Below are 12,759 nucleotides of genomic sequence, written 5' to 3'. Positions count from 1 at the left end.
GTTGCCATAATGCCAAATGACCATAAGTTGCTCTCCCCTTTGAGGAGGTGATCTGACTAGTGGCGATTTAACCCGAGGATCACCACACCTCAGGCGAGGGGCAAGTTTGAGAAGACGGGCCTTCATTCAGTAGTATGGGAATTATCCCACTTTATGCTTTTTGATCTATCTTCAGCCTATGACACAGTTAACTACACCATCTTTTTCCAATGCCTTGCCAATACCATATAGCTGAGTGAGACTGCTTTCACCTTGTTGCATTCTTATCTAATCATAACCAGAGAATTACTATCAATGGCTTCTCCTCTATTTCCTCAAATTTACTTTTGGTGTCACGCAAAAATATACTCTTGAACCCCTCATATTTCTCATTTACACCCTGTCCTTGGATAGTCCCCAAAAAGATGATGTCAGTTTCCCCACGTACACTGACGACATCCAGTTCTATAGTACCACTACCTCTCTCAACCCCTCCATTGTGTCCAAGTTATCAGGCTGCTTAGCTGACATCCACCACTGGATGAACACAATTTTTAAAAATTAAATATTCGGAAGACTGGAGACATTGCCTTTGGTACCCATCACCGATTCCACCCCATTCCCGAGTAGTTGCCTGATGCTGAACAAAGCTTTCACAATCTCTAGGTCACAGCTGACCCAAAGACCAGCTTTCAGCCACTTATCTCCTCATCATCAAGACTATCTATTTCCATATCCTGCCACCATCCTGCCTCAGCTGATCTGCTGCTGAAACAGTCTTTCATGCCTTTGTTACCTCCAGACTTAACCACCAATGTAATCCTGACTGGCCTCCCACATTTTTAAAACATTTATTTTATTTATTCATTCATTCGTGGGACTTGGGCGTTGCTGGCTGGCCAGAATTTATTGCCCATCTCTACTTGCCCTTGTTGAGAGTCAACTGATGTGGCTCTGGATTCACATGTAGGCCAGATTTCCTTCCCTAAAAGGACAATAGTGAACCAGATGGTTTTTTCCATAATTGACAATGGTTTCATGGTCATCAGTAGATTCTTAATTCCAGATATTTATGGAATTCAAATTCCACCATCTGCCATGGCAGGATGTGAACCCAGATCCCCAGAAGTTTACACAACAAAAACAGAAAATGCTGGAAAACCTCAGCAGGTCTGACAGCATCTGTGGGGAGAGAATAGAGCCAACATTTTGAGTGTAAATGACCCTTCGCCAGAACTGGTCAGAACGCCAGTTCTGACGAAGAGCCATCTAGACTTAAAATGTCGATTCTCTCCCCACAGATGCTGTCAGACCTGCTGAGATTTTCCAGCATTTTCTGTTTTTGTTTCAGATTCCAGCATCCGCAGTACTTTGCTTTTAACCCCAGAACTTTAGCAGAGTATCTGGATGAACATAAGAAATAGGAGCAGGAGTAGGCCATCTAGCCCCTCGAGCCTGCCCCGCCATTCAATAAGATCATGGCTGATCTGAAGTGGATCAATTCCACTTACCCACCTGATCCCTATAACCCCTAATTCCCTTATCGATCAGGAATCCATCTATCTGTGATTTAAACATATTCAACGAGGTAGCCTCCACCACTTCAGTGGGCAGAGAATTCCAGAGATTCACCACCCTCTGAGAGAAGAAGTTCCTCCTCAACTCTGTCCTAAACTGACCCCCCTTTATTTTGAGGCTGTGCCCTCTCGTTCTAGCTTCCTTTCTAAGTGGAAAGAATCTCTCCACCTCTACCCTATCCAGCCCCTTCATTATCTTATAGGTCTCTATAAGATCCCCCCTCAGCCTTCTAAATTCCAACGAGTACAAACCCAATCTGCTCAGTCTCTCCTCATAATCAACACCCCTCATCTCTGGTATCAACCTGGTGAACCTTCTCTGCACTCCCTCCAAGGCCAAGATATCCTTCCGCAAATAAGGGGACCAATACTGCACACAGTATTCCAGCTGCGGCCTCACCAATGCCCTGTACACATGCAGCAAGACATCTCTGCTTTTATATTCTATCCCCCTTGCAATATAGGCCAACATCCCATTTGCCTTCTTGATCACCTGTTGCACCTGCAGACTGGGTTTTTGCGTCTCATGCACAAGGACCCCCAGGTCCCTTTGCACAGTAGCATGTTGTAATTTTTTTCCATTTAGATAATAATCCAATTTGCTATTATTTCCTCCAAAGTGAATAACCTTGCATTTGTCAACGTTATACTCCATCTGCCAGATCCTCGCCCACTCACTCAGCCTGTCCAAATCTCTCTGCAGACCTTCTACGCCCTCCACACGATTCCCTTTTCCACCTATCTTTGTGTCGTCTGCAAACTTTGTTACCCTACACTCAGTCCCCTCCTCCAGATAGTCTATATAAATGGTAAATAGTTGAGGCCCTAGTACCGATCCTTGCGGCACGCCACTAGTTACCATCTGCCAACCAGAAAAGCACCCATTTATTCCGACTCTCTGCTTCCTGTCAGATAGCCAATCCCCAATCCACGCTAACACCCTACCCTCAAGTCCATGTGACCCAATCTTCTTCAGCAACCTTTTGTGAGTCCAGTGATAATATCACTGGGCCATTGCCTCTACCGAGGTCATCTAAAATTCTGAAGCCAGTGTTCTAAACGGTACCAAATGTCATTCCTAACACATGTGCTTGCTGACACACACTGGCTCCTGGTTAAACAATGGGCGGGATTCTACGGCCTCGTTTGAGCGAGACTGGAAATTCCAGTCCGAGGTCAATGGCGATTTCCATTGTCGGACCCTCACCCACTCCGATTCCGTGGCGGGTGAGGTGGTAGAGTTCTGGCCAATATGTCAATTTCAAAATTCTCATCCTTGGCTTTGCCTCTCCCTATTTCTTTCATCTCCTTCAGCGTTGCAACTCTCCAAAATATATATGCTTAAATTAATTCTGGCATCCTGATTTTAATTGTTCTACCATTGGTGGCTATGCCCACAGCTGCTAAGCTCTGGAATTCCCTCCATAAACTTCTCTGCCATGCTTTCCTCCTTTAAGACATTCCTTAAGACCTGCCTCTTTGAACCAGCTTTGGTAAACTGCCCAAGTATCTACTTATGACTCATATTTTGTTTTATATTGCCTCTGTGAAGCACCATAGAGTATTTTACGTTGAATCATAGAATCCCTATAGTACAGGAGGAGGCCATTTGGCCTATCGAGCCTGCACCGACAACAATTCCACCCAGGTCCTATCCCCGTTACCCCATGTATTTACCCTGCTAATGCTCCTGACACTAAGTGGCAATTCAGCATGACCAATCAACATAACCCGCATATCTTTGGAGTGTGGGAGCAAACTGGAGTTCACAGAGGAAAAAAACACAAAGAACGGAACGAATGCGCAAATTCCACAGTGACTGTCACCCAAGGCCGCAATTGAACCTGGGTCCCTGGTGCTGTGAGGCAGCAGTGCCAACCACTGTGCTACTGCACTGCCCCAGGCACTATATAAATACAAGTTATTATTTTTGTGCATTTTATCATATAGATTGTGTTAAATTATTTTTGGAGGTGTTACTGTAAACACTGTTACCAAACCCTGCCATGGAGGAGGATGAGAGGCGACTTAATAGAGGTTTATAAGATGATGAGGGGGATAGAGTGGACATTCAGAGACTATTTCCTCGGGTGGATGTAGCTGTTACTAGGCGGGCATAACTATAAGGTTCATGGTGGGAGATATAGGAGGGATGTCCGAGGTAGGTTCTTTACTCAGAGTGTGGTTGGGGTGTGGAATGGACTACCTGCTGTGATAGTGGAGTCGGACACTTTAGGAATTTTCAAGCAGTTATTGGATAGGCACATGGAGCACACCAGAATGATAGGGAGTGGAATAGTTTGATCTTGGTTTCGGACAAAGCTCGGCACAACATCGAGGGCCGAAGGGCCTGTACTGTGCTGTTTTATGTTTCTATGGCATCAACTAAGGTGGTGAATGTAATTAAAGAAAGCTTTGCTTAAGTAGTACATCAGGTTGTGTGCTGTCTAAACCTTGTTCTCTGAAGCAAACTTAAGAGTTAAATGGTATTCAATGCTGTCATTTATTCATGCTGAATGCTAAGCTGTGTTCTTTAATTGAGTCAATTTATGTAGGGCAACACATGAGCCAATTTAGGACTTACAAACAAGTCCAAATCCATTTAGCTGACAGCACATACCATAATGATTGCAACACAGAAAAACCTAATACTTAAGAATATTGAAACATACGAACAAGTAGACCTTTCGCCCCTCAAGCCTGTTCTGCCATTCAATGAGGTCATGACTGATCTATATTGTAACTCCATCCACCTGCCTTAGCTTCATACCCCTTTATAGCCTTGCCTAGCTAAAACCTAACAATCTCAGATTTAAGAGGAAACTCAGTAGAGCATATACTGCTGCTATGCTACATTAGCTCAATGTTATTACAATTACACAGTTCTTCTTTAAGGCTTTCCCCTGCCTGATTGTTTTAGCTATGTAGTTACAGAGCATCAATCTTTAAATTAAAACCTTCCATCTCACTGAGGAGACTTCAGGCCAATCGACATCCAACAACTTGCTCTGAAAACTCTGCTCACATTGTTGCAGCGATAAAAAATTCTACCACAGCAGCTGAGACAAGCTACAAAACACTAAAACTAGAAGTAATAATTGAAATAAAACTCAAAACATTCTAAAATGGTCAATATGTCCAATCCCCCATTGTTAATTCAATCTTCACCAAAACATAAATCAGTTCTTCCTTGGACAATATCCTGCGTACCAAGTTTCATTGAAATTATCCATTAGTTTTTTGAAATATAATGTTTACATGCTAAAACAGGCAAAAACTTTACCTCCGCCCACCTTCAGTGGCAGAGATAATTAACTGAGCTAACATCTACAGCTTTTGGTAGGAGAGTTCAAAGGCTCTTTATATGAAGAAATGCTTACCATTCTCCTCTGAATGGCCTGGCTCTGGTTTAACATTGTTCTAGACTCCCTCATCAATTCCTTTCAAACTCCTATCACATCTAACTTTACAGGGAATAGCAATCTAATTTACCCATGTTTTAATCTCTACACTTAATCGAATCCTCGAGTTGGGTTGCACTATTATGGGCAACAGGAAATTCACCACAAATACAAGAACTTCAAAAAGTCTTTGCTGTGGTTGGTTGTGGTAAATCTTCACAATCCACTGTAAAAGCCAGAACAGATGGCACCTTTTAAATTCCAATGATCAGGTAGCAATTTTATACCAGCGGTTTACAGTTTTGTAGAATTTACCCTAAATATAAGAAACATTGTGTCCTAAAATATCATAAAACATTTAATTTGATACGATATAATTAACTAGCACAAATTGTTGCCAAGTTATAAATGACAATAGCAGTTATGTAAAACTGATTAAGTTCCTGATATCTGACAACGGTAATATGTGGAAGAGTGCTGAAGCTACTCATTCGAATTGTATTCACAGGGCTTAAATATCGCTGTTTCCAAAAAAAAAGGTCCCTTGTCTCTATCAAATCCTCAGAATTTTGAAATTCCTATCCACCTGCTATTAGGAGTTCTGTATTTGTTAACTTACAAGCCCGTTATTTCTGTCACTGTAGAGAAATAGAAAGATTTTTTCTGCAGCTTCGGCACCATTTACCCTGAAGTAGATGACATGCTCACACAAGCATTAGTCGGTCAGTCGCAATTCAGCATTGTCCATATTTATACGAAGTCCTCCATATAAAACAAGCTTGAAAATCACTACAATTGTTTTATGCATTTTGCCTCACTCGACATTGATTTGATTTACCATTCAATCCGTGAGTGCCTCAGCAGCAGTTAATCTTCATGAGTGCAGGCAACCCTATGCTCCTTGGTATTCGTGAAATGATTGCCAGTGCAAACATCCAGATTTCAGGTCTTAAGAGTTTACGGTTCAAGTTATAGACAACTTTCAAAATGTGCCACCACCAATGTAGAGATCACAATCGGGGAGCAGTACGCGTGGATGTCTCTCGAACAGGTTGGTATTTACAGCAGCGCTTTAAATCGATGCGACAAAATCGCGAACGGTCAGGTTTTATATATATATACCGTTATAAAGTAATATGTTAACCAGTTAAACAAGATGCATTGCACATTAACCCTCCCCACCCCCATAAGGGGTGAGGGGAATGGTTTGATTTCCCTGGGAAGAGCTGTCCTGTCGAGACAGGGAGGGGATGATACCGTCCATCCGTCGACAGCCTCATTCACCCCACATAACAATGACCAGAAAAACCGCAACGTCGGAGGAAAGAAAAAGGGCAGCGGACAGTAGCCGATCCCTCCGCACGGCCACAAACAAGCGGCTTATATACCAGAGCGCTCTTTATTTCACGGTTAACCTTTGGGTTTCACCGGGCTGCCTCTGACTACGTTATATTTATTAATTTTTTTTTTAAAAATCAAGCGGCAGCTCCCTTCCTCCCCGCACCATCCGGCTGATGGCCATCAATCGCCGACCAGCAGAAGCTGGCTCTTACCTCGGGTGGACGCGGAGCGGGTATTATTAGTGAAAATCACAATCTCCTGCCTCTCTCTCTCTCTCTCTTCCCCTCGGGTCGTTGCAGAGTCGTTAAGACGCTCGAGCGCCCGTCATAAGCCCCGCCCCCCCTCTCGCTCCCTCTCAACCTAACCTGCTCCGCTTTGATTGATTGATCGGCGCACCGGCCACTCGGAGAGCGCTCACCTCTGACATGGCCCCGCCCCCGCCGGCCAATAGGAGGGGGGTAGAGGCTCTCAGGCTGGCATCCTGAGGATGCCATCATCATCATCATCAGGTTAGTGTGAGCCACAGGTCCGCGCGTGCGCCGTCCGCTCAACCGCCCGGGCGGCGCGCGCGGACCCTTTCCCCTCACCCGGCTCTCGTCAAAGAGCAACTTGTAATCATGCGGTGCCCTTCAGCCCATCGAGCCTGCACCACCACTCCGTGAGGCAAATAAGGAACGTTCTCAAAACATTGTACATGTATTTGAAGAGGTCTCAGTGAAAAAATAACTTTTGTGCACTCGCTAAATGTTCCACCCAGTGGTACAATTGACGGAAAAACGCTTTGGAGCGCTTCATTTAACACACTGCTGAACGGGCACCAGCGTCCTCTGTATTTATCAACCTGGAAGCGACTTCGTTAAAATAGCCCACATACTGTAGTGTGACAATCATCGGAACAACAATATTACATTGCTTTAGTACTGTTATTTCGTCAAATGATGTGACGGGCTGAGGTTTTCCTCTGAATATTGACCCAGGACTTAGAAAGTCTCGGACACTCGGACATGATGTTGTCCTGGCCAGGATTCACTTACGCCTAAAATTCCGCGATCCTTTGCGTTATATGGAAAACATGCAGAAACATCAGGTCAGCTTTAGCTGAGTCTGTTACCAAGCTTAATATAGGATTGTTTCTGCGCTGCAACAACCTATGAGTGTATCAAGTTAAAATAACAATTGTGTCCTTTCCAATTTACTCGAGGCGTCAAAAGAAAAAAAGAGCTGACGTTTCGAGTCCAGATGACCCTCAGTCAAAGCTTTGACAAAAGATCATCTGGACTCGAAACGTCAGCTTTTTCCTCTCCTTACAGATGCTGCCAGACCTGTTGAGATTTTCCAGCATTTTCTCTTTTGGTTTCTTCTTTTTCAAACTTGTCTTTTGTATGGCAAGTAAAGTTACACAAAGTATCCCCCCACAAGAAAATAATCAGCTCAGTGAGAACTCTCATAAAATTCCTCGAGATGTGAATTTCAAAAGCATGCGTAATTTGGTTGTCTAAATCAATTGATTGAACAGGACCATCACATTCAGATATTTTCCAGACTGTCTGGAAGTTGATCTAAAGTAACGATGGGAGATGCAATAATTTGCTGTCTTTTGTTTTAGCGTTAATTAAAGAACAGCTGGGCATATCCGTAGAGCTGCTGAGTTAGTCCTATGCTAATTTCGGACTGATCGAAGAATCAATCATATGCTGTGCTGTATTGACAGGTTTCCTGAGCACTGTCAAACTTATTGACAGATTTTGTCTCATTGCCAGAATTCTCATACAAGCGCCCCAAAATGTAACTTGGTTGGTGGTGAGAAGGACCTTCCCCCTAACATGCTTCCTGCATGCCCAGAGTCTGAGCATCAACTCATGTTGGCCTCTAAGTGGTTGCAGCCTGAAAAAAACTATTGTTCATTCTTTCTAAAATGTGATCTTAGCAAAGAAGAGAAAAATGCAGTGGCTTTTGTTAAGGTTCATCCCAAGCAACTCCATAATACAGGAAGGAGGGGCACTTCAAGCTAAACATCAACTGCTGCTTGAGGACCATCAACAGGCTGCAAGATGGTCTTCGGTGCCACAGGTGAGGGGTACACTAAAGCTAGGGGCCGCTGCTGCAAAGGCTCAATGGGGAAAGGACACCATCTGACATAGCCCATCAAGGGACGGGAAATAATCCCTTGGTCTGTATGCACCAGAGGACGTTTGACATGAAATGTAAATATACATTGTAAATACATATAAGGCACCTCATACTGTATAGAAAGAAACATCTGTATTGCACTTTATGCATTGTCAAATTTGAGCAGTCTTATTATGTACTTCTGAAATTTTACAAGCATATTTTGGGGAATAAAGAGCTGTGACATATTGACAACAATATCCTAAAACATTTGAGAAGTAAACAATGTTATCAATGGTCAGTTGTCCTTTCTGGTGGACAGTTTAGTGGCTCTGTGTCCCCTTCAGAGAGTTCATACTTTTGTGTTGATTTGCTGCTAATGTATCAGATTTTGCAGCCAGCAACCAAACAATTGTGTTTTTAAGTTTTAGTGACAGCATCATAGGAAACCTTGGCTAGATTGAAGCTATAGCAAGTGAAACCCTTTGTAAAGTATAGACTTAGAGAAAAAGAATGACATTTATTATCTAAGGAAAGAAGATAGGTGAAAGGTGAACCTTTATCAGGTCGAATTTTATTATTTCAATACCCACCCCTTTCCTCAGCTCAATACTCCATTCTTCACAAACTACACTTAGTTTAAAATGCAGTCTTCTGCATGTGCTCCTATTTCTTGTGTTCTTATACATTTCTCCCACCCTAAGCCGTGCTTCTCCCCCCGCTTGAAAAGACTTTTGAGCCCATAAACCAGATGTTAGGTAATTCTTCCTCATTTCCATGTGGTATTCACATACCACATATCAATGCCATTACAAACACCACTACTTCCAACTCTGATGTTGTCTAACTGCACCGCACCTCAGCTTTTCTGCTGTTGAACCCCTCATCCATGCATGTTACCTCCGGAACTGATCAATCTAATGCTGTCCGAGCTGGCCTCTCACATTCCACCCACAGTAAAACTTAATGTCATTCAAAACTCTGCTTCCTGTGTCCTAATTTGCAACAAATCCTGTTCATCCATTACCATTGAGCACTCTGACCTACACTGACTCCCAGTTAAACGACGCAGCAATTTTCAAATTCTCATCCTTGCTTTCAAAACTTTTGATTGTCTGGCCCTTATCTATCTCTAGAATCTCTTCCAGCCTGACAATCCTCCAATATTTCTGCTCCACTAATTCCAGCTCTTGAATATCCCCAATTTTAATTGCTGGCTGTGCCTTCAGCTACCTAAGCCTGAAGTTCTGGAACTACCCCCCAACCCTTTCCACTTCTACCCCACTTTCCTGCTTTAAAACACTCCTTAAAACCTACCTTTTTGACCAAGCTTTTGGTCACCTGCCCTAATATCTCCTTATATGGCTTGGTGTCATGTTTATTCTATAATGCCTTCTGTGAAGCATCTTGGGTCATTTTATATTGTCAAAAGCTGCGCTATCAGTGCAAGTTACTATTCATTTCCCTGCCAATTTCATTTTCAAATTTCCTTTAGAATTATTGATGAGTATTATATAAGTCAAGTTATTATAAAAATATCCTTTTGATGCTTGATTTCTCTGCAAGCAATTGAACATCTTGTGATGAGCCAAGAATGCACTTTGGAGCCAGTTGTGTTGCATATAGTGGAACAGATGCTAATTGATTGGAGACTGCCTTAAGAGTCTTCCTGTCTGGAACTGAAGTACAGCAGTGGTATCTTCTGGCTGGGTCACTGTCTGTATCTGCACTTGGAATTTTTCTTTGGTGAGACTGTGAAATAATCAACTATCTGCATTAATGATCAAGACTTCTTTTTTAAGATGCTCTTTTGAGTTTAAGTCTTCAGTCATGTCAGTCTCATTCCTTGGATTACTCCCTCTAATTCCCATTGTCTGTCCACCTTTTTCTCTTTTAAGATGCTCTTTTGCGTTTAAAGAGGTGGACAGACAATGGGAATTAGAGAGAGTAATCCAAGGAATGAGACTGACATGACTGAAGATCTGGCTGCCCATTGAGGGGAAGAAAGCGAGAATGCACAAGAGACCAAAACTTTGGGTGTAGGGGTCTTAGTTGAAGATTAGAGAGACAGGGAGGGACAAGACCATAGAAAGACTTAAACGTGGACATGAACATTTTAATTTGGAGACACTGAGGAATAAAGAGCCAATGCAGGTTAGGGGCCAGCACGAGTGATAGGTGAGCTGGACTTGTTGCAATTCAGAACATGGGGCCAGCTGAATCTTAGATGAGGTGATGTTTATGGAGGGTGCAGGATCAAGAAAGCAACAGATGAGCCAGGAGGTCAAAAAGGTGTGGATGAGGATTTTGGCTGCAGATAGAACAATAGGGCTGATGTTATGGAGTTGGAATTAGAGAGTTCTCATGACAAAGACAATGTTAGATTGGAAACTCAGTTCAGTATCAAAAAGGATGTTGTGGTTCCAGTCAGTTTCAATCAAAGACAGTGGCCAGGGAGGGAAATAGAATCAATGGCATGGTTACAGAGTTTGTGCTGGGGAACAAAAGCAAATGTCATGGGTCTTGCAACATTTAATAAGTATCTCATTACGGCATCATATAAATGTGCATTGTTATCTTTCTTGTGCGGCCAATCACCACCTTCCCTCAGTTGATGAACCAGTATACCTCCATGTCAAACATCATTTGGAAGGAACACTGAGGGAAGCAAGGACATAAGATGTGAATTCCCCACCCAGAGTAAATCCTATGACTAAGAAAGGCTCAGTAGCATCACCATTGATCATGTCGACCAGGTCCTGAGAAACATAGTTGCAGACTGGACCTGATGCAAGTGGTGAGATATGAACAAAAAACCTAATTGACCTAATTCTCACCAATCTACTTGTTGCAGATGCATAACCCATGACAATATTAATAGAAGTGTCTTTGTGGAGGCAAAATCCTGTTTTCTCACCATGGACACCCTTTTTCAGGTTGTGTGGTACTACCAAGTTGCCAAATTGGATGGATTTGGCAAAGATCCAGCAGCTTAAAACTAGGCGTCCCTGAGACAATTTAGACCATCAGCAGCACAATTCTATTCAACCACAATCTACCTTCATGGCCCAGTCTACCTCTTGCTCTACCAATACCATCAAGCCAGGGGATTAGCCCTGGTGTCGTGAGGAATGTTGAAGAGTATGCCAGAAGCAGAACCAGATGTATCTAAAATGACATACCAAGCTGGTTTGGCTGCAACACAAGACTACTTGTATGCTAAAATATGGAAGCAGCATGCTATAGACAGAGCTAAATGATTATACAACCAAAGATCAGATCAAAACTCTGCAGTTAGGTTACATCCAGTCATGAATTGTGGTGGATAATCAAACAAGAGAAGAGAAGACTCCATGAACATGTCTAACCTCAATGACGAGAGGGGGCAGCACATGAGTACAAAAGGCAAGATTATGGTATTTGCAACCATTTTCAACAATAACTGCCAAGGGAATGATCCCTCTCAGTTGCTTCCTGAGCTTATCATCATCACAGATGCCAGTTTTCAGCCATTCAATTCACTCCACGTGTTGTTCAAGGTCGCAGCAAGGTTATGGGACTTGAGAACACCCTGGCTGTGGTGCTGAAAACTTTGCCCCCAAATTATCTATTCCTCTAGCCAAGTTGTTCCAGTACAATCACAGCACTGGCATTTCCTGACAGTGTGAAAATTTTCCCAGATATGTCCTGTCTGTAAAAGGCAAGTCACATTCAATCCAACCAATTACAGCCCTATCAGTCTATTCTCAATCATCAGAAAAGTGATCGAAGTTGTCCTCAACCCGTGTCAACAAACCACACTTCTAATAATCTAGTTACCAATGCTCAGTCTGGGTTCTTTCAGGGCCATTCATCTCCAAACTTCATTAAAATTTTGGTTCAAACATAGACTAAATAGCTGAATTCCAGGAATTAGGTAAAAGTGACTACCTTTGACATTAAGGCAGCATTTGCTTGAGTGTGGCATTTGGGAATCCTATTAAAATCGAAGTCAATAGGTGGGAGGATCTCTTCACCAGCTGGAGTCATACCAAGAGCAAAAAAGGATGGTTATGCTTGTTGGGAGCCCCAAGGCATTACTGCAAGACAAAGTTCCTGAGGGAACTGCTGCATCAATGACTTTGCCTCTACCATAAAGTAGTTCATCTCCATTCATAAGTCCTCAGAAAATGAAGCAATCTATACCCACATGCAACTAGACCTGGGCAATATTCAAGCTTGGGCTGAAAAATGGCAAATTATATACATGCCACACAAATGCTAGGCAATGACTATTTCCAACAATAGAGAATCTAATGACCTACCCTTGACTTTAACAGCAGAATCATTGCTGAATTCTTCACCATCCACAT

The 12,759-nt window shown here is 42.8% G+C and overlaps 1 protein-coding gene across 2 annotated transcripts in view; it reads right to left on the bottom strand.

Annotated features, from left to right (window-relative positions):
* Positions 1 to 6,581, bottom strand: part of LOC144499756 (actin-binding protein WASF3-like) — a 90,987-nt gene extending 84,406 nt beyond the window's left edge. The window contains exon 1 of one of the 2 annotated variants that reach the window (XM_078222164.1): positions 6,511 to 6,581. The gene's annotated coding sequence lies outside the window, so the exon portion shown is untranslated. The remainder of the gene's footprint in view (positions 1 to 6,510) is intronic. The other variant, XM_078222165.1, reaches the window with a different exon arrangement.
* Positions 6,582 to 12,759: the final 6,178 nt, after the last annotated feature.

This window comes from Mustelus asterias, chromosome 10 (genome assembly GCF_964213995.1).
Source record: "Mustelus asterias chromosome 10, sMusAst1.hap1.1, whole genome shotgun sequence".
In the NCBI taxonomy this organism is placed as follows: Eukaryota; Metazoa; Chordata; class Chondrichthyes; order Carcharhiniformes; family Triakidae; genus Mustelus; species Mustelus asterias.
This window is presented reverse-complemented; position numbering and strand designations above follow the sequence as displayed.